The following is a 7,161-nucleotide window of genomic DNA, read 5'->3' as shown; positions in this document are numbered from 1 at the left end:
CCTGGCACTGGCCATAGTGTCTATCCAACCTCTGGCAATCACACATCCATGAACTCTCTTCACCACACTTGCCAAAACTCCCTCAACATCTCCACAACTACCTCCCCCGACCTCCACACCCACCAAACCCACCACGGCTTTCCCAGCTCCGGCCACCATACCTGCCCTGGCTCCCTTCACCCCAAGCCCTCTGGTTCTCAGAACAAGGAGACATTCATCAAGCATCCCATCTTCAGATCCTGCTCCCATGAGAAGCCTGCTTCCTCCTCTAAGACTAGCTCCCCATGTCTCTCTCCCTGTCCCTCCCCTGGTCTCTCCCCATGTCTGTCCCCCTGTCCCTCCCCCTGTCCTTCACCCTGTCCCTCTCTCTCTGTGCTGGGTCCTCCCCCATGTAGTCCAGACAGGCTCTGCTCCCCCTGCTCTCCCTCCCTCAGCCAGAGAGGTTTGTGTGTCATGGCAGACGCACACAGACTGACTGCTGAGGTCAGGCCCGAGCCCCTGCAGAGAGGTAAAGATCAATGTGTGTGTGTGTGTGTATCTGTGCCTGCGTGTGTCTGTGTGCTTGCCTGTGTGTATGGCTTTACATGCATGTGTATATAATCTAATCTACTTTCCTCTGTGTATCCAGGCACCACATTGTCCCAGCTGTCAGACAGTGGTCAGACTCTGAGTGAGGACAGTGGGGTGGACATCGCTGAGGCAGGAGGGCTCAGTAAAGACAGCAGTCCTCAGCCCACTAAGAACCAGGCCAGCCAGGCCACACAGGGGCCCCAGGGGGCCCAGGGGTCTGCAGTACTGACATCCAAACAGGTGAGGGCCACCAAGGGCCCATATCACAACAGAAACAACATGGTTGAGTCTCAAATGGAATCCTATTCCCTTTATAATGTAGTGCACTACTTTTGACCAGGGCTCATATGGCTCTGGTCAAAAGTAGTGCACTATATAGGGAATAGGGTGCAATTTGGGACGCACACCATGACATTCATAAATCTCTGAGTTTCAGGACACTCTGTTTTGCCTTTTCACAAATTCATGGTTTGCCCCACTTGGTAATAACACTGAAAGAAATACAAAAAGCATATTTTATTAAAGAACACTCAATGCCGTCCATTAGCCTTAGTGTTTATCTTGTATTTTAGTCCTCATTCTATGTCTTTATTCTATGTCCTTATTCTATGTCTTTATTCTATGTCTTTATTCTATGTCTTTATTCTATGTCCTCATTCTATGTCTTTATTCTATGTCTTTATTCTATGTCTTTATTCTATGTCTTTATTCTATGTCCTTATTCTATGTTCTTATTCTATGTCTGTCACGCCCTGACTCTGGGGACTCTTATTTGTTGAGTCAGGGTGTGACTTTCTATGTTGTGATGTTCTATGTTGTATTTTCTAGGTTTAGATCTAGTACATCTAGATCTATGTTGGCCGGTGTGGTTCCCAATCAGAGGCAGCTGTCGCTCGTTGTCTCTGATTGGGGACCATACTTAGGCAGCCTATTGGCACTAGTGGGTTGTGGGATTTTGTTCCGTGTTAGGTATGTTGTTTGTGTACCTTGGACTTCACGTTTCGTTTCTTGTTTTGTCGTTGTGTTTATAAGTCAAATAAACATGTATGTATATCACGCTGCGCCTTGGTCTGACCCGTTCATGAACGATCGTGACAATGTCGTCATTCTATGTCTTTATTCTATGTCCTTATTCTATGTCTTTATTCTATGTCCTTATTCTGTCTTTATTCTATGTCCTTATTCTGTCTGTATTCTATGTCCTCATTCTATGTCTTTATTCTATGTCTTTATTCTATGTCGTCATTCTATGTCTTTATTCTAGGTCTTATTCTAGGTCTTTATTCTATGTCCTTATTCTATGTTGTCATTCTATGCCCTTCTTCTATGCCCTTATTCTATGTCTTTATTCTATGTCCTTATTCTATGTCCTTATTCTATGTTGTCATTCTATGCCCTTATTCTATGTTGTCATTCTATGTCTTTATTCTATGGCTTTATTCTATGTCGTCATTCTATGTCGTCATTCTATGTCGTCATTCTATGTCTTGATGTGTGCCCTACAGCATCCTGGCTCTCCAGTTCCCATACCTACTCTGGTACGTGTGGTAAAGAATGCCAACACTCTGGGCATCGCTATAGAGGGAGGGGCAAACACACGGCAGCCACTGCCACGCATCGTCACCATACAGGTGAGAGAGAGGCCGAGTCCCAAATGGTCATCTATTCCCTATGTAGTGCACTACTTTTAACCAGGGCTCATGGGGGTCCATTTAAAAGTAGTGCACTTGTATAGGGAATATCTAGATGATTCTGCATCAGCTTATCACACTGTAACATTTAGGATAACTTTGAACATGAATGTAGTATGAAGACTACACATGGCTTTTGTACTGTGATGTCTGTAAATAGTAAGAACCACGCCCTTCTATGTGAATGTAGAACCCCCATGTTGTGCCTAATGGTCTGCGCATACTGATACGTATTGTAGTGTTAATGAGTGCAATATGGATTACAGCAAGCATCAAACATGACAGAGATATTATCATTTTCTCTTTCATCTTAAATGTGAGCATCTGTTTATGTGCGTAATAACAGCCTATATTTGCATTGATAATAATTTCAAAGCAGGTCAAGGAATCTCTCCTGGGGATGTTTAACTTTGTTGAAGAAAGTTTTCGGCCACCTGGTTAGTGTCAGGGTCTTGGGTGATCTAGGTCACCAGGATGCTGTGGACAGGTGTGGACAGGTGTGACGACTGAAGTGGACCTACATTCCAACATGATTAATATTTTGTGTTCATTTAACAACAATTTATCTACAAGTACAGCATGCATTTTCATATTATACACTGCTTCCCAAATGGCACACTATAGCATAGAAAGTCCACAACTTCTGAGCTGAGGGCTCTGGTTAAAGACATACACTACAGTACATGGTGCAGTGAATATGGTGCTATTTGGAACACATAATGAGTTTCTGCAGTCTTTTATGTGCTGAACATCCTTATGCCTAATTCAGACTGACGAGAGATGAAGGAGAGTCTGATTGAGGGCTTTGCGTGACAGTGCAGTGATTTCCATAAGAATGATTCCTCACGAGCAGCCCCCCATACATCTCTGTAGTCCAATAGAGTCCTGATGGTGTCCCAGTCATTTACAGGCCCATCATCAAACTGACATGGCACAGATACTACTGCCTCATTAGACCAATTATGTTTCACCACCATCAGTCTGATTAAATAACAGTCCATTTCTGTGTCCCAAATGGTATCCTATTCCCTATATAGTCCGTTTATAGTCCCTATGGGCCATGGTCAAAAGTTATAGAGGGAATACGGTGCCATTTGAGATGCAGACTTTTGGTCGGCCCTGAATCATCATACGAGTTATTGTAAGTGACATTGTTGAAGAGGTTATGTCAGGATAGGACAGCCAGAGAATAGAAAGGGGATTTGACTGTTTGACTTCCTGAATGATATGGAGCATTTACACATTTGGTAAGTTGGTGCCATAAGAATATTATAAAGATAATTTTAAGGAGAAGAAGTTGTCACGCAATGGAATGCCATAACATGCACAGCCAATTTCAAGTCTATGCAGCAGCTGTTGTATAATGCTAGAGTGCCATCTCTTTCTAAAGAGTAAACATTGTTAGTTGGTTGGAATACTTCCGCTGTCCTGATGTGTCTGTCCTGATGTGTCTGTCCTGATGTCTCTGTCCTGATGTGTCTGTCCTGATGTGTCTGTCCTGATGTGTCTGTCCTGATGTGTCTGTCCTGATGTGTCTGTCCTGATGTCTCTGTCCTGATGTGTCTATCCTGATGTGTCTGTCCTGATGTGTCTGTCCTGATGTCTCTGTCCTGATGTGTCTGTTCTGATGTGTCTGTCCTTATTTTGCCTGACAGACAGGAGTCCACCTGGCACAAAGCGCTATGTCATTCTTCCCTTCACTCTCTACCTCTACCACTACCTCTACCTCTACCTTTGTACTTTGTCTCTCACCTTTCCTTGAATCCACAACAATGCTCTCCTCTTTTCTCTTCCCTTCGTATCTTCTCTCTCTTTAGCAAGGACACATCCTGTCTACACATCCTGTCTGCACAAAGTGATTATTTATTTTATGTTTCTTTCTCTCTCTCTCTCTGTCTCTCTGTCTCTCTCTCTGTCTCTCTGTCTCTCTCTCTCATAGAAGGGGGGCTCAGCACACGGTTGTGGGCAGCTGAAGGTGGGTCATGAGATTCTGGAGGTGAATGGGGTCTCCCTGAGGGGTAGGGAGCACCGGGACGCTGCTCGCATCATCGCTGAGGCCTTCAAGAACAAAGAGAGGGACCACATTGACTTCCTGGTCACCGAGTTTAACACAGCCCTACTGCAAGGCCTTTAGCAGGGTCGTATGCTTTAGGCACCAAACAGAAGAAAACAGACTGAAACAGGAAGGGACCACCTGAACTGATGCTTGTTCCTGTTTTCCTGCAGGGGCTTTAGCAGGACTTTACACTTTAGAGAGCTGGAATGGATGGAGGAAGGAGGAGAAGGAGAGAACGGAAGGAGGGAGAGGTTTGATGGAGTATTGCACCTGGGGACAAAATAAAGACAATCCATCTAATTATCTTGTAAGCCCCTTCTCCCTTCCCACTTTGTTGTCCCTATATCACAACCTACCAGGCTTGCCATGTAGAGTTAAATTGCTAAAATGCAAGACATCCTGCCTTAAGAAGAACCCACCGATAGAACCTAATAGCATTAAAAATAACCTAAGAAGAACCCACCAATAGAAACTAATAGAAACTAAAAACCCACCAATAGAACCTAATAGAAACTAGAACCCACCAATATAACCTAAAAGCATTGAGAAGAACCCACCAATATAATCTAAAATAACCTAAGAAGATCCCACCAATAGAACCTAATAGCATTTCGAAACACCCATCAATAGAACCTAAAATAACCTAAGAACCCACCAATAGAACATACTATAATTGAGAAAAACCCACAAATAGAACCTAATACAGTGCATTCGGAAAGTATTCAGACCCCTTGACTTTTTCCACATTTTGTTATGTTACAGCCTTATTCTAAAATTGATTACATAACAAATGTTCCTCATCAATCTACACACAATACCCTATAATGACAAAACAAAAACAGGTTTTTAGAAATGTTAGCAAATGTATTAAAAATTAAAAACAGAAATACCTTATTTACATAAGTATTCAGACCCATTGCTATGAGACTTGAAATTGAGCTCAGGTGAATCCTGTTTCCATTGACCATCCTTGAGATGTTTCTACAACTTGATTGGTAAATTCAATTGATTGGATATTATTTGGAAAGGCACACACCTGTCTATATAAGGTCCCACAGTTGACAGTGCATGTCAGAGCAAAAACCAAGCGATGAGGTCGAAGGAATTGTATGCAGAGCTCTGAGACAGGATTGTGTCGGGGCACAGATCTGGACAAGGGTACCAAAAAATGTCTGCAGCATTGAAGGTCCCCAAGAACACAGTGGCCTCCATCATTCTTAAATGGAAGAAGTTTGGATCCAACAAGACTCTAGAGCTGAGCAATCAGGGCGAAGGGCCTTGGTCAGGGAGGTGACCAAGAACCAGATGGCCACTCTGACAGAGCTCCAGAGTTCCTCTCTGGAGATAGGAGAACCTTCTAGAAGGACAACCATCTCTGCAGCACTCCACCAATCAGGCCTTTATGGTAGAGTGGCCAGACAGAAGCCACCCCTCAGTAAAAGGCACATGAAAGCCCGCTTGGAGTTTGCCAAAAGGCACCTAAAGACTCTCAGACCACGAGAAGCAAGATTCTCTGGTCTGATGAAACCAAGATTGAACTCTTTGGTCTGAATGCCAAGCGTCACATCTGGAGGAAACCTGGCACCATCCCTACGGTGAAGCATAGGGGTGGCAATATCATCCTGTGGGGATGTTTTTCAGTGGCAGGGACTGGGATACTAGTCAGGATTGAGGGAAATATGAGAGATCCTTGATGAAAACCTGCTCCAGAGAGCTCAGGACCTCAGACTGGGGCGAAGGTTCACCTTCCAACAGGATAACGACCCTAAGCACACAGCCAAGACAACGCAGGAGTGGATTCGGGACAAGTCTCTGAATGTCCTTGAGCGGCCCAGCCAGAGCCCTGACTGGAACCCAATCGAACATCTCTGGAGAGACCTGAAAATAGCTGTGCAGCAACCATCCAACCTGACAGAGCTTGAGATGATCTGCAGAGAAGAATGGGATAAACTCCCCAAATACAGGTGTGCCAAGCTTGTAGCGTCATACCCAAGAAGACTCGAGACTGTAATCGCTGCCAAAGGTGCTTCAACAAAGTACTGAGTAAAGGGTCTGAATACTTTTGTAAATGTGATATTTCCGTTTTTTTATCTGTAATAAATTTGCAAAACTTTCTAAAAACCTTTTTTTGCTTTCTCATTATGGGGTATTGTGTGTAGATTGATGATGGGGAAAAAAACAATTAAATCAATTTTAGAATAAGGCTGTAACGTAACAAGAACCCACCAATAGAACATAATATAACCTAAGAAGAACCCACCAATAGAATCTAAAAGAACCTAACAAGAACCCACCAATAGAACCTAATGTCATTGAACTGGTGTGATGTCATCAATGATGTCATTACATTTAGCCGCTTGCTTTTCATTGTCCTTGCTTTCTCCTCTCCAATAGGTCTGCCTTTAGGAGCAGCTCTCCCATCAAAGTGGTATACCAAAAAGGTGCTTTGAAAATGGATATAAGTTGTATCTAATCTTAGCCGAACTATACCTTTATGCCATCTCTAAAATACTTTTTGTATAATGTCTGTAATGTTTCATGAACACCCATGCTTATGTATATTGTATATAGCACTGAAACACCTTCAAGAGTTAAGAGGATTGGAGCTATTTAGAATGTAATGTTAGTCTGTATGTAAAAGGATCACATTTTAAAATGGATTGTATTAATTTATTTGCATCCATTCATGTGTTATTTATAGCGATAGTTCCTTTTCTTTACTTTGTGTTCATGGGATACAATTCTGAAAACTTAGTAAAGGCACTAATGGGAGCTGTAAGCTGAATCAGAGATGTTGATCCTGAGAGAGGGAAATTAGTAAACAGACTGCTAATTCATCGTTAT

This window comes from Coregonus lavaretus (assembly GCF_964263955.1).
Source record: "Coregonus lavaretus genome assembly, chromosome: 17".
In the NCBI taxonomy this organism is placed as follows: Eukaryota; Metazoa; Chordata; class Actinopteri; order Salmoniformes; family Salmonidae; genus Coregonus; species Coregonus lavaretus.
The sequence above is the reverse complement of the archived record's forward strand: the minus strand, read 5'-3'. Positions refer to the sequence as shown.